Below are 26,988 nucleotides of genomic sequence, written 5' to 3'. Positions count from 1 at the left end.
AGCTACAGAATAATAGTCTGAAATTGCTAGAGGAGTTACAGTCACCTCTGTGCAGCTCCAAACTCTTTAGAGCACTCCCTCCAGACTTTGCCGAAGCTTTTAACTAATCATAGTTCTTTCCCAGCCCTTGAATAAAATCATGTGAGTGCCAGCCAAAAAATCTTATGCTGTGCACACTAAAGAGCTTGTATATGTTGGTTTTTTTTCCCCCCTCTCATTGACTTGCACATACGTCTCTTTTCTTGGTTGTTTTGAATGGATTTAATCTGTGCCATGCTGCAGTTTTTCATTACTTAAAGAAGTCAAACATGCTTCTCTATGTACAGTATATGGAACAAGGCTCCATGTTCAAACCGATAGCTTGCAACAACAGCAATCCAAGGGATCAACAGCAGTAGGGTTCGGAGATCTGATTTAGATAAGTACCCAAAATTTAGGGGCCAAATTTATTCCTGGTGTGTAAGTCAACTGGTTTTCAATGGGCTCACCCCAGAGATGAATTTGGCTCTTTAGCAGTACCATTTGCATCTGCAAAACTGGGCTAGCAACCCTGCAACATGAGATCCCTACTCCAGTTGGGCCAGAAATCTCTGAGAACAGCGTGCTTCACTGTGACCTTTTGGCTCATCAGCTTCTGTCTGAAATTAGGAAGTGTAGAGGGTGTTCAGCAATGAAAAATAATGGAAAGGAGAAAACATCCATCCGTTCCTCATTCCCAGACCCGTACCTTAATCATAACTCCATTCTTCCTTGACATCCCATGTCATCTTAATGGGTCACCATAACCACGGTAACTTGCCTAATTAACAGATATATGTGCCCAAACAGAAAAGAAACAGGAAATTTCCCCTTGCCTGGAAAATGTTGCCTCCACATTCTTGGCTGACAATTCTTGCTGCTCTTGTTTTGTTGTTGTAATTGTTGACGGGGAATAGAAAAAATAACGGACCCAAACCTCAAACCAAACCACTCCATAGAGAGTTGGTAAATCTGGATTCGTTTCCTGGCTCTCGGAGATTTTTAACATGACTGTGCAAGTCATGTGAGCTTCTCTGCACCTCAGTTCCCCATCTATAACACAAGGACAATAATACATATCTATCTATTGTACGTATATGGTCCCCTTTACAGTAGCATCTGAGCACCTCAGACTCTTGACTGTATTTATCCTCACTACACCCATGTGAGGTATTATCCCCACTGCACAAGTGAGAAACTGAGGCAAGCGAGACAAAGGCAACAGAGGAAATCTGTGGCAGAGCTGTGAATTGACTCTAAGTCCAAGGCCAATGTTCTAACCACCAGACCACACTGCCTTTAGTGCTATATAGCTATGAGCCACTATGCAGTTCAGTGTTGTGAGGATAAATTCATTAATATTTGCAAAGCCTCTGGGAATTGTTGGATGGAAGTCGTCTATTTAAATGGAAAGTTAAAAAAAATAAACAGACCAAAATTCCCACCAGATGCCAGGGAGTCACAGTGGTTCAGGCCAGATCCCCATAGTCTCTGATGCGGATTTGTTCTGCACAAGGACAGCGCCATCAAGCCCAGCATATTTACAAAAAAAATGAGATTGGAGTTTTTTCCCCAAACAGATTTTTAAAATAAATATAAAATATTGTTAAAATCTGTTTGGTGAAAAAACTCCAATCTCATTTTACAGGCATACACCTTTCTGTGGTGCACAGGGGTCCTGTTATAAGTACACAGTACGCTGGGCCAAGCATTAGTCAAGTCTCACTTTAGATATGCAGTTTAACAGCAAGGATTGCTATAAAGCAGTGGTTCTCCACTCACAGCCCAATCAGCACACAGCTGCGGCCCATGTGACATCCTCATATATTGTGTGGATGTGGCCTACATAACACAGAGAGAGCTGCATATGCGGCCCACAATGATAAATAGGCTGAGAACCACTGCTATAAAGCATGCTTTGATTTCTTTCTGGAGAACTCATAACTGCCTGGTCTGACCTCTATTAAAGTCAATGGGAGTCTTTCTACTGATATTAATGGGAGTTGGAATGTGCCCTTAAGACCCAGTTAGGAAAGTACTTAAGCATCTGCTTAACTTTAAGCACCTGAGTAGTCCTCATTGACTTCAAAAAGATTACTCATGTACTTAAAGCTTAGCAAGTGCTTAAGCTCTTTGCCCTGGTCCCTTGGTGAAATAAAAAAGGGACTTTGTTAAACTCAATACTAGAAGCCTAAAAAGGGTATCAAGATCATTAGTCAATGTTTGTAGAGCACTTTTAAAACAAAAGGTACTATGCTAAGTATTCTTAGTTGTTATTAACAAGTAGATAATTGACATAAGATTCTGACATAAATTAATACAAGTATTTAGAAGGGCCTGGGAATCTTATCCTAAATAACAGCATTCATCTGTAATAACTGCTGCATTTCTATGGACTGCAGCAAGCCAAGCAAAACTTTATTTTGTTACTACCTACTTCTATTCAATTGATTCCAAGGCCAGAAGGACTACTGTGATCATCTCAAAACTGACCTGTATGATACAGGCCTCAGAACTTCCCCCAAATAATTCCTGTTTGAACTGAAGTTTATCTTTTAGAAAAACATCCAATCTTGATTTTAAAATTGGCAATGTATTAACATGTGGTGTGGTATAAAGGTTTTACTAACTCGCAAGTGGCAAAGTAGTAAGTGAGTTATGTGGGTCACACCAAACAAATTCCGACAAACATTTACGAGCACCATCTGATGTCTTTTGCATATCACATAACTTGCAAAACTGAATCCTGCAAGAGTTAATCACTGTGAGTGTCAACACTTCCACACCTGAATTCATTCCTTTAACTTCCCTTCAATACGTTCTTTGTGCATACAATTTACATTCAGACGTATATACAAGAACACACAGAAAATGAAACCAAACCTATAAAAATGAATCAAACTATTTCTCTTATTACAGCCTGGGAGGGAAGAAAGAGTTATTGTTATTTTTACTTGTAAATACTTGGAAGACACTCAATACTATGATGATAGGGTCCACACAGGTACCTAGTGCATTAGAGAAATTATCTAAAATAACTTTCTACATATAACAGTAGCACAGTTTTTAAGTCCAAAATCTCAAACTTTTGGAGCCAGAAACAAGTGCTGGGTGTACCCACTGGAGAAAGACTGCAAAAATCTCCTCTTTCCAGTGAGATAAAAGAGCTAGGATCTAACCCTCAGCCCACAAGATACTGGCCCTTAAACCAGTTACCAGTGCAAGACTGAATACTGCCCACCCTGGGATTAAGTCTGCCATTACTTTGTTTTGGGGGAAGGGCAGAGCAAGAGGGATGGGAAGAAGGAACATCTATGCTTCGGAGGAAAGAAGGGAACATTTATCTGATACATTGATTAGCAACAAAAAACGGTGTCTGTTTGAAGCTGCTCAAGGGCTTTGAACATTAGAAGTCATTCTGGGAGGGAAGGACTAGTGGTTAGAGATCCACGGAGCCCCGGTGGAGGCCCTACATAGTTCAGATTCTGTTGAGTTCTTCAGTTAAAGCAAGGTCCCAATGTTTTTATTAGAGATGAAATTAAAAGCACTTCAACCCCACGAGTCAGCACTTGGAGTCTCTTGCAGACTTCCGAAGGTCTGTAGTCAGGGCCTCCAGAAACCTTAGCAGCTCCTCAGGGCATTGGGAGATGGAGGTCCCCTTCCTCAACTGAGATCCCCTGAAGGTCTACAGTTGTAGACTCAACCTGACCTCCAGGGGCCCTGGGCTGCCTAGCGCCAGCTCCCTTGTCTGTCACTCCACTGCGGATTATTCTGCAGCACCCCTTGTGTCCCTAGAGCTAGAAACCATGCAGAGAAGTATGAGCTAGGGGAGTCAGCCAGGTAGCCCAGGCACCAAGGGCGAGCTTATCCATTCTCAAGGTCACTGGGAAGAAAAGAGGCAACCCTTGACCCTCTTGAGCTCCTTCAAGTTTTCTGTTTCAACCTAGCTTCTACCTGAGGAAGATGTGTGCTTCAGCCGCAAGACATATCTGCTTCAAACTTTAGCACTTACAAAGTGAGGTGTGTAAAAATGGGTGACAAAGCCCCAGCCTGGCTCAGCTGAGGAGGGCTTGCTTATATAAAAAGGAAACTCTGAAGAATTACTCTACAATAGCAGCCTCCCCTCTCCAGCAGAGCCCAGGAACTCAGTGCAGCTTCCCTGCTCCAGAAAACTTTTTCCTGAAGAAATTCCTAAGCTTCACAGAAGAGGAGAGTCTGGAGATCTCTGCGGGAGAGAAGCAGCAAAGGTTCCCCTCTCTTAAGGAACTCAAGTGCCTGGAGCTATAGAAAACTGTTTGCACTTGATGCTGGCAATGTTCTGTGGAAACTACTAGGGGCTTAGTGCTGTAGAAAACCTTATGCAGCCAGCATATAAAAGTGGCTTTTTGCTGTTGTTTTTTAAACATGAATCTTATTTTAAACTTTAGCTACACAACCAGAAAGTTATTGTGAATAGGAGTTAAGCGTTACAAATATGGAAATGACCAGCTGTGGTATTTGACACAGATGTTTCAGTATCCTTATAGCTTTTACACTGTAGATAGGCATGATACAGCCAGGCACACCCCCTTCCTTTCCTCCCCACACCTCCATCAGAACATAGAGATGTATGTAACCCACAACTGATACCATCCAACAGCATGATTTTCCCTTAGACAGTGGCTCTCAACCTTTCCAGACCACTGCACCCCTTTCAGGAGTCTGAATGTACCCCAAGTTTCATCTCATTTAAAAATTACTTGCTTACAAAATCAGACATAAAAATACAAGTGTCACAGCCACGCTATTACTGAAAAATTACTTATTTTACCATATAATTATAAATCAATTGGAATATAAATATTGTACATACATTTCAGTATAAACTAGTCATTGTCTGCATGAATTTTCGTTTATACTGTAGTGCTTTTTATGAAGCCTGTTGTAAAACTAGGCAAATATCTAGATGAGTCGATGGAAGGCCCCTGGTTGAGAATCACTGCCCTAAGTGACTTGAAATCAACCTTCAAGCTTCATGAAAATCTGCAGAACTTTCCTTCTATTAAAGTATCTCTCAACAGAACAAAATCTTATTGAGGAACATGCTGGATACTGTTTCAATTATTAAAGCTTGGTGTGATCCATGAAGTATGTAAAATGTAACATAATTCAGCTTTCTATTTATACTATACCTTCCATCACAAGATATTTGTGCTTCACCTTGATTTCCTGGATGCCATCAGGACCATTCAATATGTAGGCACACAGCCGCATGCATCCAATGTGTCTGTCTAGAACAGTGGCTCCCTAACTTGTTCTGCCGCTTGTACAGGAAAAGCCTCTGGTGGGCCAGGCCGGTTTGTTTACCTGTCACATCCGCAGGTTCAGCCGATTGCGGCTCCCAGTGGCTGCGGTTTGCTGCTCCAGGCCACTGGAGGCTGCTGGAAGCGGCGCGGGCCGAGGGACATACTGGCCGCTGCTTCCAGTGGCTCCCATTGGCCTGGAGCAGTGAACCGCGGGCACTGGGAGCCACGATTGGCCGAATCTGCGGATGCGGCAGGTAAACAAACTGGCCTGGCCCACCAGGGGCTTTCCCTGAACAAGCGACAGAACAAGTTTGGGAACCACTGGTCTAGAATTATGTTCCTGGTTCAACTCCCAAAGAATCTTTTCACTGACCTCAATGTGAGATGGACAAGGTCCTAGGTTGGTGGATAGAATAAAACTGCTCTGAAAACCAACCTACTCTTTTCCTTGACAAGTTCAGTACCAAGTTACTTTGTCTTTGGGTATGCAGAAGTTATTTTGAACTTCCGATAATCATAGCTGCATCCGCTAGCAGGGGGAACGGATGGACAAGTCACAAATCAGCTGGGGGAAGTTTGGTAACTGGCATGAGGAGCTGAAATACATAGCAGGAGCTCAAGGACCATCAGAGAAAGCTAAAAGAAACTGCTGATCAAAATATTAAGAAGCAGAGGAGGAAGGAGTGAAGGCCAATGGAACTTAATTATGTCTCCACAGGAAGCATTGGAAGCTGTCAGAGGATACAAGACAGATGTTCAAACAGATGGGAGAGTCCATATGGGGAACTAATGGATGCTACCAGGAAAGCTAAAACAAGTGTCTGGAAGAGGAAAGGCTCAATCAGGAGAGAGACAGGAGAGCTCAGGTAAATAAATAAAATTAGAAAAAACATTGTTAAGGCTTTTTGTTGTGGAGGTAAGAATACCTCACTGACCCACAAACTTTCCCATCACCATGTGGGGTTTGAGCTCTTTAACTACTATTAAAAACAATGTGATGAAGGCAGTTAAAACCCCACACAACTCCCTGAAAATGTGCCCCACCATGTCCAAAACAGAAACATGGAATTTGGTGTTAGTGGTATGTAAGAAAAGATCTTCAAGAATTATATCATCCATAAGACTGACAAAATAAATTCCATATAGTGTTCCCACTTGGCCCGTTGCAGATTTTCTTTATCTTGGGTGTGTAGATATTTGTCTTTGTGGCACACACAATAGCCATATGGCACTACAGAAGAACAACACCAATCACATGTAATTTGTCCTTCGTGTCTATCGCATCTCTTCCTCTCCTCTCCCATTGCAACTATTTATTTGTTCATATTTATTAAAATGGAAAAAGTAGATCAAAAGACACAAAAAACAGTCTATGCAGGATGCAACCTGTTTTAAAAAAATGCAAAATCAAATGCACACAGCTAGAAAAAACGATGGTATTTTGCAGTGTGTTGATGTCCAAATGTAAAGTGGTGCCTGTAAAAAATCCTTTTGCATTTGGGAAGTGTGTTTTTTGAAGAAAGGTGTTTAAGTCTCTCCACCCTCACGGAATGTACATGACAATGTCTTAGTGCAGTCTCTGTGTTGGAAGAAGTACAGAATGCTGACAGAACAGCACAAAGCAGTCAGGCAAAGCCCACGGAAAGAGGTGCATTGATATCAGCCATCTGGACACAAGGAGGCCTAACTTGAAATCACCCCATGGGATTCAAGGGCTTCAAAGATATTTTGAAGACATGATGTATGAACGTAGACTAATGAACAGACTGCCAAGGGTCGTGACAGAAGCCTCATCACTTGGGACAGTTGTAATGACACTGGATGAAAACATCAGAAAGCAAACTGGATGTCCTAGTTCTTGGTTATGGTGGATCTGGATCCAAAAGGTCCAGCTGCTACAAAAGCAGCACTCTTGCTGTGCACCCATATTCTGATCAGAAGTGTTTTCACCCCTCCTGCCCCCTACAGAACAGGTAAGCTGCACACATGGGGCACATCATTTTCATCACTGGGCGGGCCAGGGAATGGAAGCAGCATACTTGTGAAAAACACCCCTTGTCCTCACAACCCTTCCAGGACTGTGGCAGTTTTCTGGAGTGGCAAGGGATTCATTGTATGCAGCTGAAGAGCCAGGACAAGGGTAAAGGTAACAAATTTCCACCCTTCCTCCTCTTTTGCAGATTTTCTATTAAGCAAGTAGGAACAAAAGCCAGCAAGAATTTGACCCTTTCTCTGCTCCTATATATATTCCATCTACAGGCCACAGCAGTACATGAATGATACCCAATAAACTCATCTGCAAAAAACACACACTATAGTTTTCCGAGTGAATCATATGGAAATCCTGATTGTGCAGCACCCTTAGTGCCTTGCCGGAGAGACGGGAGGAAGGGAATTTCCACTGGACCAAGACTCCATAACCAAACACACCCACTCTTTGGGAAAGTCCTTATATGGATCTGACTTTTCCAGCTAAGGTATATCTCTCTCAGTATATAATTATAAGTGCTGCTTACATTTTTAATTTAAATATGTATAGGAAATGTTACCCACTCAATATACTCTGTCCATTTTGGAAAAAGGGAGTGGTTGAAGAAATACCATCATAAGTATAGAGGAAAACAAATCCGGTCATTAATTTAAACAACTTGCCAAAATACAGATTTTCCAGCTACAAACCACCTCTTATATTGTATTCAGTAAACTGACAACTTGATAGTTCAAGCTATGCAGGTTCCTCACAAACAAAAGAAAAAACTGTATCAATCAGCAAAACATCTGGATTCAGTTTTTGGAAAATGAAAGTGGTTTAACCTGATTCGCTGTCCATCTGCCATATGTATGTTTTAAAGTTGTATTTGCACATCAGTAACAGTGAAATAATAGACAATTAGTGGAAAATAAAGAAAATGCCAGACTTTAAAGTGTTTGTGGCAGTTAAATTATGTTAACATTAACCAGTTAGGGTTAGACCTTCTGATTATGCTAAACAGAAAATGCTGTGAATATTTCCAAGTAAAATGTGCTGAAGTTTTTCTATGCACTATTTTCTAGCTTCCATTACTAAGAGGCATGCCTGAGATCTTACATCAGCTGGAAAACAGGACAACAGGGATTACATTTAGAAAAGTTTCCATGTTGGGCATGTACAAAAGCAGGAGAGGATGCTGATTGCCATTTCATATTGATTTATAGTTTTCATAACTAATTTGATGTTGCCCCAGCTTCACAAATGGGATTCATACCCCTGCCAAGATTATGAAAGAAAAGTGTTCTGGTTTGATGTTGGATTTTTTTTTTTTTTTTTTTACTAATTCCTGTTCTCCACTTCTACTTGCTGTTCTTCTTCTGTGTCACTGGTAGAACTTAGTGTACAGATTCAAATGGAGGGATCACTACTTCCCACTAGTCAATAGTACTCTAAATAAGCAAGATGCTACCTTCCTTAAGGGGGTTGTGATATTAAGTGGGGATCCAACTATGTATTTTCCCCTCCCCAACTAAATTTAATTGCTGTTCAAGAGTAAGGGGGAAAGAATGGTCTGTGCAGGTGGGTCCCAGATGTGTGGCCTCTGAGGGTAAAGGGTGGAGAACTGTTGCTGGAAGTGACATTAGCCATCTGGCCTGGCTGCAGACATTGTAGCAGTAGCTAATAATGTTCACAAAGCAGTGAGATCTGTTTTAAAAAAAATACTGTTGATTATTCCGTTCAGTTCCAGACTGTGGGATAAAATAAAGAGTTTTATGTACTGTGAATGCTCAGCTCACAGAGAAGTAAGTCAGGTCATTCATATACAGCAAAAGGGAAAATGGTAAGAACTTCATTTAGAGCTTTCTTGCAATAATTACCATGTCTCTCAACCACTCTTGACTATTTTCTGACTCCCTGATAAACTGACCATTATTCATGACCAAACACTCTTATCAGAGAAGCAGGAAATGTAGCACAGTGCATGCCTCCTCTGTCCCTCACCCGATGGTCAGGTACAAGCTTTCAGTAGTGCATCTTCAATCTCAACTTCAAAAAAAGTATTCAAATGGCTCTCAAACACTATCCTATACATTTATGAGGCAAATGGAATTTCAAAACTGTCATCTGCATAGACAAACAAATAATCCTTCACAAGTTATAACTAAAATTGTTAGAATGTAAAATATTCTCAACTCAATGTGTGTGGCCTTACCAATGGAACTGCCGTTAATGCTAATTAAAGTCCCTCCCATTAAACCAAGACTCCATCCATATGGAGTTTCTTCTTCTTTCCTTTAGAAAAACTGATAGGTAATGGTATAGTGAAGCAGAGGCAGTGACAGAAGGTGGTAGAGGTTGCCTCTATAGAGACATATCAATCCAGCAGCTTTCAAAAGCTCTCCATTTTGGCATTTTGGTTTTACAGGAACACCTTTTAAGGTGTCACAATTTTAGAAACCAAGCTATTCCTCTCAGCTATTCTAGCCCAGTCTTTTATTAATGTTATTTCCAAAGTCGACATGGAAACCTGTGATAAGAGACAGTTGTAAATGAAGAATCACCCAAGTCAAAGGCAGCCTCTAGAAGTGGCACACAGTGTGAAATGGAGGCAGGCAACATGTAAATGGCACAGATGGGCTTTGACCTCAAAGTGGAGTTTTGGCCACAAGGGGGCTGCATTGTAGCCCTTGCCCTGGGTTGGGTGGTTGGATTTGAGCTCCTCAGTCCATCTACGCTTCTCCTGCAGTTTCATCCTAAGTGATACATTTCAGTACAATGCCCACAAAACTCTCCAAGCCTAAGGCCTAGACATCATGGCTTATGTGAAGAACTGTCCTTTGAAACACTTTTCCAAGTGTCGTAAGCATCCTCAAATCCCGCTGAAGCGAATGAGGGCTGAAGATGCTCAGTACCTTGCACAATCAATTCCTCCAGGGTTTGACTCTAGGCCCATTCAAGTCTACGCAGTCTTTCCACTGGGCATTGAATTGGGACTTCAGTTTCTAGTTCACCTCTTCCTTGGTGCTCTTCTTGGTACTCACCACGTCTTTCTCTTGTTTTCTACATTCTTATTTTCTTACTTTCCTTTTATTCATTCTCCCAACTCTCTTTGAAATCTGCATTCAGACACTGAGAGGAAAGGTGACAATTCAGTTTCAGAAGAGGAAAGGCAGCCTGATGAAAGTAGATTTCTCAGGGACTGATTCTGCCAGATGCTGAACACCCTCAGCTCTCATGATTTCCCTAGAGTACGTGTGCTCACTTTCTCACAGAACTGGACATGAGTGAATGAGACAGGCAGCAATACAAGGAGGCTGCTATTGGAGCTGAAAGTTGATTTACTTGTACAACTATTGCTTTATCAGTCATTTGTAGGGATAGTGTGGACCCCGTGGTAAGTAGATCTAAGCTACGCCAATTTGAGTTATGCTATTCACGCAACTCAAATTGCATAGCTTAGATCGACTTTTCCTTTTAGTGTAGACAAGGCCGGAGACGTCTCATTTCTACCTTTTCCTAACTGGGCTGGTGAATCTGAGAGCTAGTACTGTGAAGAACTGGCCCACCTGGGAATTAGCACTCAACCTCTTGGAATCCTAATGTAGAGCTTTTCTTGTGGCCTGTATCAACTTGTCCTCAAGGACAATATCAGAGGTGTGGGGGAAGATGGATTTAATCCTCCCTCCTTTTTTGAAACCATATTTCCAGACTGTTTTGAAATCCCTAAGTATTCTCCCCCATCCTTGTCAGCTATTACCAGTCCCATTTCAGGCAGGAACTATGTGATTATTACTGTATAAATAATGAAGATATACAGCATTCTTTATGTCTATGTGTGCTACAAGGAGACGCATTTCTATTTTGCAGTTTGTTCATTTATTAAATATTATTATTATTATATTTTTAAAGAGGTCTCCCATGACACATCAATAGAATACACATGGGTCAGCGGGTATGGGGAGACGTGTTTGTTGTTGAAGCTAGCTTCCCAAAAAGCATGTTCCATCTCAGATGTCAAAAGGAAGGGTGTTACAAGGGACCTGTTGGTTCATCCTGCCCTCACCCCCGTCAACCCTACTAGCTACAGTAGTCTGCAATGCTGTTCATTCAGCAGAAGAAAACTCAATCTCCTTACCAGACCTCTCTGAAATGATTTTAGACATCCCGCGTAATGCAGTCCTTTTTAGCAACTTGTGCTCTCAAGTCACACTTTATCAGAGTTTAAACTGGATTGAATGGATCATAAAATTGGTGTACTGGACAACATAGAAGATGTTACCAAAACAAAAAATCTGGCTGGTAAAATAAGGTTTTGTAAGATCAGGGGAAAGTATAAATCTGTTTCTGGTTTTACACGTTTGAAGTTTATGAGTACACGTTTGTGGTGTGTGCGCACGTGTGTGCCTAATTCTCCTCTTACACCAGATCAATAGTGGTTTGTGTTCACTGTTATAAGTGGCACTAGTTCTGAATTAAGCCCATGATGCATACATACGCACCCTACAAACTTCATAGTAGTCAACCATTAACTTTTTACGGTCCCATAACCTGAAAATGGCTTGTCTGAATAACCCAAAAAGTTCTCCTCTGGCATAAGCAAGCATAATTTGAGACAGAAATGAACTCTTGCAAAAATAAGAAGTGGTTCAAAGTAAGGCCTAGAATGGGAACTGTTTTACAATCTTAACGTTGGCATTGCTACTATGGCTCCATAGTATATCTCACAAACCTTTTAAACAAAGAACTGTACTGAGTACAGTACATGGGCCTTCAGATCTCTTGCATACCTGGGGCCCCTTGGCTAGTTTGTGAGGGCAATAGCTACTGGGCGCAGCTGGGAGTTTAGAGAGCTCCACTGCAGCCTCACAGGGTCCCTCTGTAGCCAGTGGGATGAAAAGGCCAGGGGGGAAGAGGCGGCGAGATCATAGGGTCCATGGAGTCTTCCGTATGCATAATGTTCTAAAACAATAACTCAGTGTTGCCAAATTACATCCTCAAAAATATCATGGAGACCCATGGAGTTTCTTTCACACTGGTTAACGATGCTGCAGCCTTTAGGCCAAGTGATTTTGGAGTTATGGGTGGGTAAAACATATCAAGAGCAATTGTCAAAAACTGTAACCCACAATTTTTCTGACCCATAATTACAATGCCTTGTACGATGAACCTCAAATTTTTCATGATTTAAAACTAAACATTTAAATTTTCAGGCCAGAAGTTAAAGCAGGGTGCGGGATCAAAAATGCCCCTTAAATTATGCAGTTACTAAGTTTGGCTCCATAATACATTGCCTCATCCCTAAAAAAAATGAAATATTGAGTAATGTCTCATTTATCTTGCCTTCAGCAGAAATTAAGACAGTTGCTATAGAATCTTCAGTGTGAAATTTTCTAAAGCGTTCGGCACTGGCCCTAAACTGCTCCATTGACGTCAGTGGTAAAACTCCCTTTAACGTCAATGATGAGTCCTTCTGAAAATCCAACTCTCTGTCTCTAACAAGCTAACATGGCCGGATGTTGAGCCCCTCTGGCAAGGTACTGAATGCCCACATCTTCCATTGCGCTAGTCATGCAACACCCCTCAGGAGGCATTCAGCACCTTACAAGATTGAGCTCTACATTATTAGGAGTACCTAATGGATTAAAATAACAAAGGTCATAAGCACACACACATTCTGATTTGTGGCAATCACCACATCTGATACCGAACAATTACTAAAAATTTACATAGGTAAAAGGAGAGCAGGGTGTATCCTTAAAATATTATCTATGCTTAAAATAATATTGCAAAAACAAAGTGCAATTAATGAATATGCATAATATCTTTAGAAAGAGATCTGTTTAAATGACAGCAATACATGAGGGTATCTACCATATCACTGTACCTCCGAGCTAAGAAAACATATACTTTATGTTATGGCTTTCAAAAATATAAAAAGACATTAACACAGCAAGTAAAAGCCCCTACCCAATACTAGTGACTTTCTACTCGGCATGAGCCAGTGACACCCCAAGGATAACAACTATGATCATGCTGATGATGCATTTATATAGTGCTTTTAATCTTTATTAATCCATACTACACAGCAGCAGATTTTTATTTTTCAAATACAAGAACTATTAGTTATTTTGTGCTATCACTATTTAATTAATGGTTCTCCTGAAGATCACCAAGGGCCAGATTATAGTCTTTGACCACTGGCACAAGTAGGAAGTGGTACGGAAATGCACGGCTGCACAGGGAGCTATGGGAGGGCACAATCCCGCCCCATGGAGCCCAGTAGGTGTTTACCATCCCATAAGTAGTGCAGCCTGCTCCCTCCAGCATGGTCGGTTCATTCCACAGGCCAGTGGGGGGATGGGGTGGGCAGGAGAATGTATTGCAGAGCCTTGGCCAGCAGGCCTCACCCTTACCAGCTAATAGATGGAGCAGTCCCTGTGCTCCCCGAGAAAAGAAACTGTAATTGTGACAGACCACAGCACAGCCTGCACTTGTATCTAGCTCCCTCTCTCATTTAAAAATAGCCCTGAAAATGCTGTCTTAATGTGCCATCTCACAAAGAAATTAGGTTTTAGTTTTAAATAGAACTGTATCACCACACTTCACAGGATTAACTCAATGAAGGGCGGAGGGAACACTGATGTGGACATGGATAACACAGTCTGTAATAAATGGACATCTCCCAGGCAGAGACTATTCTGATGGCAATGTTTGTGAACTCTTAAAGTATTTTAATAGACATGGAGAAACAGACATTTTGAATATAGAGGCCCTGATCCTACAATCAGATCCATTTGGGGAGAAATAAATTTGATGAATTTACAAGCCTCAATCCTATAATGCAAGCCATGTAGGAAGATTCTTGTGTCTACATGGGGTGTGACTGAAATCAACATGCAGACACAAGGGTCCATCTGTGCAGACCTGACTGCAGTAGCAGGGCCACAGGTTATAACCAGAACATAGACATTATTACCATTATATTACGATTAATAACAGTAGCTTCTATAACGTAAGGAAACCAGTCCCTTATTATTTACAGAACTCTTTTCACCTGGAAGGACATGATTTATGGTTGCCACCTGTCTCAAAATGAGTGAAGGAAACTTGACATTCCCTGGTCTGTCCTGTAGCCTGCTAGCCTAAATTGCAGGACACTTTAGGCTAGGATTTACAAAGGGGCCCAAGGGACTTAGGTGCTCACCTCCCATCAAGAGACTCCCCAATACATTTCCTGTGCCTTATCATCATGACACAGCTGCACCGTGATGGAATCACCGTCCCACTGTGGCATTTTACAAATATGAGTTTAGATGGAGCGGCACAGGGTAACAATTCGAGGACATCGCAAAGTAGCATCGCTACTGCTTTCATCCATGTCAGGATTCTGCTCTCAGCTCCTGTCAGATCTTAAATGTATCGCTCTCTCTACACGCAGGGAACTGCTAACAATTTAAGTGGGAATTTCGTTGGGGAGAGTGAAATATCAAGGTTAAGCACGAATTGTGGACCCCTATTTACCATATATGCAGCCGTGAAAGTTTATCTAATAAACATCACATTTAAGGGGTCCTATTCTCCCATGTCTGCATTGGCTTATTTACATGTGTAACTCCCATGACTATTAACAGGAATCACCATGAAAGTTCCCTGTGCACTATGTGAAGAATAAACCCCAAAAGCTGGCTACTCTTTAAATGAAGGTAAAATATTATGAGCAGAAAATATTTTTATTTTTACATCACTGCTGTATTTCACTATCACTGAAAAGAAAGTCAATTCTGCTGTAGGTAAGAGCAGACTATAAATTTATCTAACGACATATACTGAAGCTGGTGAAAATATTTTAAATCTGCCTGAGGTTATAAAACGATAAATCACATTGAGCTACACCGCTGTAGTAAGCCATTTTCCCTTAATGGTTTTCTATATTTTATTGCTTCAATAAAATCCATCACCTATCACCCTAAGAACTTCAGTCATATACCCTACGGTAATTCTCAATTAACACACAGAAAACCCCAAGGTTTCAGTAATTTTAAGGTTGTGACACAAATCCACTAGAGGAACAGGAGATGAGAATGATGGACTATCCAGCCTTAACTTTGAAAAGAAAAAAACAGCCTCCACAGAAGTTTATGAAAGTTGATATAAACTGTAATTTCTCTACAGGCTTATACTAGCAGTTGATAAAAATGGATTCTGATGAATGGCCCTATATCCATGTATTTATATATCTATAATATGCAGATTATTGAATATATATGCTGGGTCTAGTCAAACAAATGTAACGGGCTGAGAAAGGTTCATATAATAATGAGATGGGATGATAATATAATTTATATCTATGTAGTGTTTGTGTTCCAAAGTGCTTTGTAAACCAACTGCATGGCTGAAGCACAACCAACTCTGAGGTAACCATAGATAATCAAGAGGCACATATTACCCTGCACAGAGGAGAGGGAAGAGAACATCTTGACGAAGGAATCCAGGGAAAACTCTTACTCTGAGGCAAAGCGCATTAGGATCTTTTAATTCCACACAAACTTCTGTTTTTTCAGGTTTCATCCAAAAGACACCCACGCACACAATAAATTGCAGAGAATTCAATTTATTAGTCTACATTTCGCTTACACTACTGTCATTCTAGTTCGTAACTATATTTTGGAGCAAAAAAGAAAACAAACAATTAAGATATCTTAAATATGTGCACAGTCAGTTTTTTTTAAAAGGGTGTGACAAGAACATAGAGGCTGCCATCCCATAATAGCACCCTGGTTGCTTCCAACAATACCTGGCTCTCTCCTTCAGCAATGTTACTTTCACCAAGAGCTTTCCTGAACCTCTCTCTAGATATTATCTCAACAAATAGGTCATCATCTTCGACTTGATGTTCTCTCTCTGCAAGTGGCACAGCTGTATCGTCTTTGACCAATTCTGACATCATTTGTTTCACTGACACTCATCTCTTCATTCAGAAGGGGAGGATCATTCCTGTGTAGGAACTTGTTAGAAGTTGTGCCAATGGAAAGACTGCCTGAAGAACAGTAGATGGATCTCATCATAGGTTTTGGAATGATTTCCTGAGGCACTTGAAACAATCTATTTTGTCATCACCTGAAAGGAAAGAGACCTTGAGAGGAGTGCCCTCTTAATGGTTTGGTCCATTAAGCCACTACCACTGATAGGCTTGTAGATTCATTAATTTATTTACATAGCATTATGAATCACAAAAGATGCATAATGATTGAAGAATTCCATTCCTCTGTGAGCTCTACTTGAACCAGGTGCACAGATCTGTAGCACAGTCTTCCATATCAAATGCAGTTCTGCTACTGGATTTGGTGGCAGCCTTGCACTATTATGGGGTATATGACGTGGACATCCAATAAAGAAGCATGCTTCATGCCAACATTATACATAGAACATTCAACAGTATTCTTTCCTGGTATATGATTAGACTCAAGTATTTCCAACTTTAGCCAGTCCCAGGGCTTTCTGCCCCCTGCAAGGCACATGAACAAAAATTCAGTTGCTCCTTTCTTGTGAGTCACATTAAAAATTCTGGCAATCAATTGGTTCAGTGTGGGAATCACTCAAACCATCTCTGGCTACTGAAAATAATTGATTCTTCATTCTTCAGATCAGGCTTTCTAGAAAGTAAGGCACAAACACTCCGCACCAAACAGTTTTGGTCTGAGGACAAGCATAGTTAGTGACAACATCACTGCTGAAGAAAGAATTTTTTTGTATTTGACTCAGATGGTCAGCAAACGTACTTTATACGGCATATCTTCAAACCATTACTTTTCTTTATATGCATGATGGGTCAAATTTTCTAGTCTGCTATGGTCACGTAGCAGTGCTCAACCAGTACACAAGATGTGAAATGATTGCAGCCAGAGTTCCAAGTACTCGCTGCCTGAGCCCCCTACCTCTTCGTCTGCATACACCCCATACTAAGGTAAGCGAATAAGGAGCCAAAAAGCAGAGGAATCACTGAAGTGGGGTCATGGGGCTTGAAGAGCTGTAGTGGAGCTGGGGTACTACTGAGCTCCTCACTCCAGACACTGCTCAACTCCCCAGTCCGTTTCAGGACCCCTGTCAGGCGACCGGGATGAGGGCTGTCTAGCTTAGTGCTCAAAGCAAGTGTCAGGCCTACCGGTTGGCACATGCATCAGAAACCAAGGACTAGGGTCAGAATTGGAGTCAGCCAACGGAAACTGAAGCCAAGGGTCAAGCTGGAGGTCAGGAGCTAGATACCAGAGCCAAGCTGGACTTGGTAGTCAGCAGCCAAACCCAAGGTTCAAACCGGAGGTCAGGAACCAGAGCAAACAGAGTAGCAGGCAAGGAGGAGTTCAAGACAGGGGAAGGACAGAGGAAAGGCCAGGTGCAAGTCAGGAGCAGCAGAAACAAGGTCACGCAGAAGAAGTCACATGAGGATTGACCAGCCAGCGAGTTGCTGGCTAATCAGGCAGCCTCCTGCAGGCCAGATGTATTGATGAGGCTGGAGACTAGCTCTGATGAAGGCTCTGATTCCGGACAACCCTTCCCCGCAACTCATCCAAGAGAAACAAGTGCCCCTGACAAACATGGTGATGCAGTGGAAAGCTCATTGCCCATCACAGAGATGGGTGACTTAAAGAGCCACCAACAGAGGTAGTCAAATGCTTAAGATTCAAAGCTTTATGCTGGAAGAGCTAGAAATAAACACCAACTTATTATTATTGTTTATTTATATTGTGGTAACACTCTAGTCATGGAGTAGAACCCCCATTGTGCTAGGTGCTGTACAAACAGTGAACAAAAGGATTGTCACTGCCCCAAACAGTTTACAATCTAAGTAATTGCTTGAGTTTCCATCAAAATTCTGGAGTCTTGGTGGGTCTGTGATAGATCCTCGTAGATCTGAGTTCATACTTTCACGTAAAAAAGACCTATGATAATATTGCAGCAACATGCTTTTATCATCATGCAGTTGTAAACTGCTAATGTCACAAAGTTCTGTATATCTACATATAGTTTTTTAGCCTTTACTTTAAAAGCAGAAGGTACTGAAATTAACTGGACTATAAATGCAGATTTGCAGGCATGCAAAGTTACTATTTGGTGAGCATCCAATCTTGATTAGCATGTGTTTCCCATAATGATTGGCAACAGTAAATATTCCTGATATGATGCATATGTAAGGCTGAAACAAGAGGGGAAGTATATTACTATAAAGTGCCCCAAAACATTCAACTGTGATGAATTAGCCGTGGCATTGTCTTCAGGATCCTGGTATCATATTGAAGGGTGACAAGCAGAGTTTGGAAACCAATACCACAAAGCGCACGGATTCTTTTCTTGCAAATCCAGACACTCTGACACTTTAGCAAATGCACAAGAACATATCATGTAACCTATTTATATACTAAAGAAATCAGTCTAAACTAATGGACAATGCCTGTTAACAAGAGACATGAGGATAACAACAACTAATATCAAAAGGTTTGTATTTATTAATGTTGTAATATAAAGGAAATAATAAACCCCTTCAAACTGAGCTTCTAATTTGTTCTAATCCCCTGGGTGTAGCCAGTTCAGTGCTGGCTGCCTCTCTGTCTCAGTCTCTTTAGATTGGTCAGGACAAGCGTTTGCCCAAATCACAACAGCTGGCTGGAACAGCCCTTCCCCTTCTGTTTTTCCCTACAACTTTCCCTTAAATCACAATGACTTTTAAATCCTTCCAGGCTCAAAGCCCAGCAAGCAGCAAAGCGCTAAAGCCCAGCACAAAGTGATATTTATTTCTCCAAGCTATTATTTTTTCATATAAAAATCCAATGGAAAAATAACCCCCGTAACATTTGTTATAGCAACAGGCGGACTTGAAGCACTTATGAAGGGTGAATGTGTTGTACCTGTGCCCTGGGATTGGCATGGTGTGCCTGCCTCTGTACACAGTCATCACTAAGCAAAAAGTAAAAAAATAAAAAGCCGCACCTCATATAAGCTCAGACCTTTTCCTTGACTGTTGGAAGAAATTATTCAGAGGAAAACTTTCGGGGAACTGGGAGTTCGACAGCTCCAGTGCGGAATGGATAAAGAACTAAAAGGAACAGCCACAATGGCTGCATAGTGGTTTACTTAATTATAGAGTTGGCAGCATTTGCCAGAAAGGCGACAATATTACACACAGTTAAAGCAAACGACAAGTAAAAACCATGGCACATAAAGCCACAGGGCAACAGAAAAATTATCAAAACAGAAGATCATTGTCTGACAACACCAAACCAGTGCCACTGTCCACTTCACTAGCTTCACAGATCCTTAGAAACCACTTCAATAATACATTACAAAGCTGGAAAAGTTGTGTGTGGTCCAGTAGCTAGAGCAGGAGATTGAAAACTGATATTTCTGGCTCTGCCAATGAGATGTGCATGACCTACCACACTGACACAGCTGTGCTGCTAAGCTGAATTAACTAATTTTGGTAAAGTGCTTAGAGATCCTTGGATAGAAGAATCCACAGAAATATAAAAAAAACATTATTTAATGACCTTATCACATAAAATTAAGATTTGTTACTTAACTTAGCAATCAATAAAAGGTAAAGTTTGTTTTCTTGACTCTAGTTATATGCTCTGAACTCCTGATTCAGCTAGGTACTTAAGGACGTGCCAAATTTTAACCACATGAGAAATCTTACTGAAGTCAATAGGACGCACATGCTTAAGTATCTTGCTGAACTGTAGCTTAACTGTGTACCCAATGCTCTGTGAGTGCAACAGCGATAGGTTTTCTGACTTCTTCCCCAGGCTTAGTGGTAAAGATTTCCCCCTGCCCGCCAGTTGCTTCCCAGCTTCCAAGGCTGGCATATTTCATGTACTGTACTTCCACGTGGAGCCCAGGTATCTGGCCACAGCTGAGGAAATCTAAAAGAACTAGAGAACAATTTAGGAAACAACAGAGTAATAACCATGCAGGGTTTTGTTTGTTAGTCTGATGTTTAAAACAAAACAAAGTGATCAAATGGAAAGGCTTTAATGATTTTCTTCTCTCCAGTCAGATCCCCTCTAAAAAACGGGAATAAGAACTCCTCTCACTAGAAAGAGAAATTTCAGATTCAGCCCTTTTTCTGGACCAGCACAGGGTGGATCATGACAGAGAAATGGGTACCCATGGAGAGAAGAGAAAAGGAAACTAAAGATATCTTTCTCCTACACTGGTTCCTGCTGATCTACCAATCCAGCACTGACAGAAAGCAGCAATCAGTAGCAGACATCCTCCATCAAGGGGAGGGTAAGCAGTAAATAAACCTCCTGCAGTGATTGAGGAAGGATCAGCAGATGACCCAACTTATGGAAATTCCAATGATTGGTGTGCAAACACTGCAGGTAGTGAAGAGGCAGCATTGCTCTGAGCACTGTCTCCACACTGGCCACCATCATGTCAGACAATACTTCTTAACTGTGGAGAAACACCATGGTATTGAATCTTTCACTAGGCTAAAGAATCAGGAAAAACAACTAGGTAAAGAAGTTCCCGAGGGTATGTCCACACTACATCCCTGTAGCTATGCCGCCATAACCCTGTAGTGGAGATGCAGGCTATACTGTATTAACGGAAGGGGTTTTTCTGTCAGTGTAGGAACACCATCTCCCTGAACAACGGTAGCTGGGTTGACGAAAACATTCTTCTGTCAACATACCTGCTTCTACACTGAGCTACATCAGCCAGAGGTGTTGACGTAGCTATGTCAACCAATGTTTTAAGTGGAGATCAGGCATGAGACAGAATTAAGCTCTTACTGTACCTGACCATGAATCTCTGTTCCTTGAGGACTTGAACCTATCTGCACCTAACTATCCTTGAAAAACTGACCCACGGTGACTGGAATCAATTCAACTACAGCTAATACTTCTTTTAGTTAATGGATGGGTAAGATTCTGTGGCCTGCTTTGTGCAGGAGGTCAGACTAGATTATCATAATGGTCCCTTCTGATCTTAAAGTCTATGAGTCTAAATGCAAAGCACATTTTGATAAACTTTGTTTTTTCTTATGTACTCAGCACATTTAAGTTTTATTGAACTATTAAAAAACAATTTTAAAATGCAGCTTTTCTGCATTTTTAATTGAACACCAATTTCTATCCAAATGCAGCTTGACGCAAATCACGAGTAAGAAATTATCATTTATAAATAAAAATGTCATTCACCATTTTCTAACATAATAAAAAATGAAAAAATTAAGAATCAGAATACATTTATGTTGAGCTATATAACTACCTAAATAAACTTGTATAGATATGTATCCTCTTTATTAGCAAAAAAGTATCAAATTTAGTCTAAAGGCTATATTTAATTGCAAATCAGCATGTTTCAATGGTTATATCAACCACTGAGAATGAACTTTTTTTTTTAGGAAAATAACTAAAAAATACAAATGCAAAACAAGATTAAAATTGATTATTCAATGTTACCTGCTTGCTGATCATGATTAAAATCTATGATTTAAATCACTTTGATTTAATCAATGCACCCTGCATGGTGCTGAAAAGTGTCAGCAGCCAAAGGGACGTCTATAATAGAGCTCTCAACATTGCTAACCTCAGTGGTACTGAACCAGTGTCAGCAAAGCTGTGAAATGTTACAAAAATGTCCTCAATATAGACACACATGAAGAAGTCACCTTAATTACTTGAAAAGCAAAGGCCACAGCTTCAGTTTATGACATTTAGTTTTAAAATACATAGTGAGAAATCCTGACCATGGCACTGATTTTCCTAATTTTGGGTTCCAGTTTTGCCAACCTCAAATGTTCAATAATCATGAGCCAGCCCAACCAAAAATCTGGAGGCTGGCTTCAAAATCTTGAGATCTTTGAGGCTGTTTATTTCCATTCTGTTTTTTTAGTCTTTAGGTTGTACCTGGGTCACATTTTCAAGGTTCATCTCTGCCACCACAAAGGTGGTATGAAAAGCACTGAATATTGCAAGAGTTGCAAACTCTTTGGTTGGAAGGGGTAGGTACTGGGTTTGTCCTCGTTCAGATGCGTTTGATGCCTAGTTGTTTATCGGGGCTGGGTGGCTTTCCTTTCAGATGTTTTAACATCTGATACTGTGGTTTTTGTTCAGTGCTTAGGTACTTTGTCTAGGTGCCTTGTAAACAGATTAAACAAATAAACAAAGAGACAAAAGGGATATTAATGTGCATGTTTTCTAACTTCCGAGACATGAAAAAAATGACATCATAAAGACCCCGCAAATAAGCCTATCTCATGGAAAATGCCCATTATATGATGCAGCATTGAGATGAAGTCTGGATTTTTGACATCTGGTGCAGGCAACCTGAGTCAGAACCATAAGACCATTGAAAATGAGACAGCAATTCCATTACAAATTGCTTATCTTCCCATGCCCAGGTGCTGCTTCTCCCAGATTTCTGCATTCTGTGGGGGAACAAGAGCAGATGGCCAGAAGGGGTTAAACCAGCATCCTTCCCCTACTGACATCTTATGTATCTTCTTTCCAGTTGGAAGGGCAACTTGCTTGTTCACTGACATAATGGCAGCAGATCTCTTTCGCATTTTCTTCAATGCATTGTGACATCCTAGAATACTCAAAGACTGACTGAGGAGATATTTGAGCCATTAGTGCTTATCTTCAAAAACTCAAGGAAGATGGGAAAGATTCGAGAGGACTGGAAGAGGGCAAACATAGTGAAAATCTATAAAAAGGGGAATAAGGACAACCTAGGGAATTACCGACCAGTCGTCTTATCTTCAATATCTGGAAAGACAATGGCTCAAATAATCAAGTCATCAATTTGCCAACACCTAGAGGATAAGAAGGTGATAAGTAACAGACAGCATGAATTTGTCAAGAACAAATCATGTCAAACTAACCTTACAGCTTTCTTTGACAGGGTAACAAGCCTTGCAGAAGGGGGAGCTGTAGATGTGGTCTATCTTGACTTTAGTAAGGCTTCTGATACTGTCTTGGTAGGTGCATAACTGGTTGGAAAACCATTCCCAGAGAGTAGTTATCAGTGGTTCATAGTCAAGCTGGAAGGGCATAACGAGTGGGGTCCTGCAGGGATTGGTCCTGGGTCCAGTTCCATTTCATATCTTAAATTATTTACATAATGCCAGAGACGGTACACTTATAAAGTCTGTGGATGATACCCAGCTGGAAGGGGTTGCAAGTATATAAAAGATTGTTACAAGGAGGAGGGTGAAAAATTGTTCTCCTTAACTTCTGAGGATAAAACAAGAAGCAACAGGTTTAAATTGCAGCAAGAGGGGTGTAGGTTGGACATTAGGAAAAACTTCCTGTTGGGGTAGTTAAGTACTGGAACAAAAAGCCTAGGGAAGTTGTGGAATCTCCACCACTGGAGGGTTTTAAGGTTAGACAAACACCTGTCAGGAATGGTCTAGTTATTATGTAGTCCTGCCTTGAGTGCAGGAGATTGGACTAGATGACCTGCTGACGTCCCTTCAGTCCTACACTTCAATGATTCTCATACTGTTAGCTGAGTTGAGCCAACATGAATCTGTGCTCAGGAACCACCACACCCACACAGAGCCCCAGGTTTGCTAGTGTTACTTCCCCTACTTTTCTGGGCGCTCCATTTGCCATTTATCTTGCTGCTGACTTTCTTGCTTTCTTTCTGCTGTGAAAATGTGGCCTCCCACTTTCCTGCCCCCACCTCTTTTCATTGCCTTGACCTGGCAACCAACTAACCAAGCAAAAAGACACGTCACACGAAGGAGTGGTACCGTCCCGAGACTCTTCAATATCTTTCCAAACAGCAGTGTTCAGAGCTCTGTCCTATTTTCTCTTCTCATCAGAGGACACAGAAGCTCTCCTAGAACATCATTGCTTCCACTCCCTAACATTGCCACAAGAAACCAAACAACTCAGTGTCCCCCTTCCCCTTTCCACCTTCTACTTGGGCTATGCTAGTTATCTATCTTGATGATTGCCTGGGACAAGCACCACCAAATGGTGCTTCCCTCCTCCATCTCCTAGGAAAAGGCTTTTTAACTAAAGCAATATACTAAAAGGAAACATCTACTGAGATCCAAAAGATCTCATTTCAGAATCAAGCGAGTCAATACCTATATTGAATTTCTTATTCTCTACTAGCAATAGAGACTCAGAATTCCTTATTTATTCTGCACAAACTCACAGTAACAGGATATGCTGTCTCGTGTATCTGTCCTATCTTTATATTACACACTTCTCTACTTGTAACTGTAAAACCTTTATAAAGATACATTTTATTTTTAAACTGTGTTTATGTTTATAACCCTGAGTGTTACTTTCCCTCTCATGAATAACTGTGTTTATAGTTTGGGATTTTACACTACTGAACCATTTTTCATATTGTTCCATGTATCCACATACGTTGCCTCTATGCTGCGTTTAAATTAATTAATTTTAAAATCACAATTCTATTCCTTATACAACTATGACTCAACTGAAACTAACAAAGAGTGTATGTAAAGCTCAATAGTTTATAATGATTAAAATCCAAGACAATAGTTTATCAGAATTATTTGTACACACAGTCCCCTAAAGACTTTACAGCAGTTTCATATTTATGAATCTCTTCTTAAGAAAAAACATTTTGTAAGGAATACAGAACACTTCAAGGAGCTGGTAACGTTTTAATTTAGAACAAGTTCTGGTGAAGGCTGCTCCTCAGATCCTAAATAGAAGCAGAAGTTAAAGCAGGGGTTCTCACACTGGGGGTTGGGACCCCGTAGGGGGTCGTGAGGTTATTACATGGGGGGGGGGGTTGCGAGTTGTCAGCCTCTACTCCAAACCCTGCTTTGCCTCTAGCATTTATAATGGTGTAAATTATATTTAAAAGTGCTTGTAATGGGGGGGGGCACACTCAGAGACTTACTATGTGAAAAGGGTCACCAGTACAAAACTCTGAGAACCACTGAGTTAAAGTAACACCTTTGAGTTTTAAATTGGGTAAAACAAACAAACAAGGGTTGGGGGAATTAAGCTAATGGGAATAGAAATGTTGCCATGGTTTTGTTTTAAATTTAAATAGAAACACACACACACACACACACACACACACACACTTTTATATCTGTATCTAGGTATATGAGGACACCCAAACACAACAGCATAATGCTAGCACAGGACAAACAGCTGGCAATACAAACAAAAATCAATCTGACCAGTCTATTTTCAATATCCAAGCTGACTGAAAAGTAAACAACCAGCATAAATGTAGAAAAATGAATTAGATCTTTGAAAACGCTTTGAGATTTAATAAGTGTTTGGTGCAATTTAAAAGCAAGTAAATAGCGAACACTTATTGTACTCATTAAAACTGGGAAAACAGAGAAAACCTACTCATTATCTATTTGAAAAATACAACCTATTATTTTTAATAATGCATGAACATTTAATGATTGAAATTTACAGCTTTTCTTGCATAAAAAACACTTATTTTGTAGATCAAATTATCAGAAATTCAATATGGGGCTGATAACTTTTGCAAAAGTCAGAGTGGAATCCTGGCTCCACCAAAGTCAATGGCAAAACTCCCACTGATTTCAATAGAGACAGGATTTCACTCAGACTCTACCTGGATCCAAACTGTTTGCCCATGGCACATAGTGGTGCGTCTACAAAAATTAGCGGTATCACTTTGTTGACCAATCTCCCGGGGTTGTTTGAAATAGCAATATGGGCACAGAATAGCTCAGTGGTTTGAGCATTAGCCTGCTAAACACAGCAATGTGAGTTCAATTCTTGAGGGGGCCATTTAGGGAACTGAGGTTTTAAAAAAAAAAAAATTGTCTGGGGATTTGTCCTGATTTGAGCAGGGGGTTGGACTAGATGATCTGCTGAGGTCTCTTCCAACCCTGTGATTCTATGAATAGCTAAGACTCAAGGACGTGTGTTTGTTATTCCATCAATTTATGCTCTGCCAATCAACTGACAGTGTGACAAGTACACATACGATTGCCCTCTGACCAGTGTGAATCACAGCTCAGTGATGCATATTTTGGGGATGAACATAAAGAACAGAGAACATCTTCACTTGCTGTACCAGTATAACACACAAGAGGTGGTGTTATAGGTTGCTAAATACTGATTAGCAGTATAAACATGCAGTGATACTGCTAATGATTCTGGATTCAATCCTTTTACTGACTGCAGTAGAAGCAGGATCAAACCCACAATCAAAAAACCAAAACTAAAATGTATGTTCAAGAGCATTAAACCAAAGGTTCCAGCCCATAAAATAAGACTCCACCTTCTCCATTCTGATCCATTAGAGAATGAGAAGATTTCAGGGAGTGAGAAAGGTGACCATTTTTATGAGTCACTATTCTTGACCAGGTGGGATAACTAATACTTTATCTAAACTTTCCCAGTTATTCAAGTGTCCCAGTAGGATATCTGGATATTGTGACACTATCTGTTGTTTACATAGATATGCCCCTTTATACAATTACTTTCCTAACACATGTTAATCAAGATTCCTTTCGCACAGATGAAATGCATACCTAGCGTGAACTAATGGACTTCTTCTAATGGCAATTTAAGACTGTACAATAATCAAAGTATCCTAGCACAGGAAGAAAACAAGACAAAATGTTGATGACACTTCTAGTCCTTGTTTTCTTTGAGGAAACCGTCCCTGCAGATCAGAACAGTCAGGGATTTCAGTAATAGTCTGGACCACTAAAGAAAG

At 40.7% G+C, this 26,988-nt stretch overlaps 1 protein-coding gene across 3 annotated transcripts in view; it reads right to left on the bottom strand.

Moving 5' to 3' along the window:
- The window catches only part of CTBP2 (C-terminal binding protein 2), a 231,923-nt gene that overhangs the window by 38,243 nt on the left and 166,692 nt on the right, over positions 1 to 26,988 (bottom strand). The gene's annotated exons all lie outside the window — the stretch shown is intronic.

The sequence above is a fragment of the Mauremys mutica genome, chromosome 7, assembly GCF_020497125.1.
Source record: "Mauremys mutica isolate MM-2020 ecotype Southern chromosome 7, ASM2049712v1, whole genome shotgun sequence".
NCBI lineage: Eukaryota > Metazoa > Chordata > Testudines > Geoemydidae > Mauremys > Mauremys mutica.
This window is presented reverse-complemented; position numbering and strand designations above follow the sequence as displayed.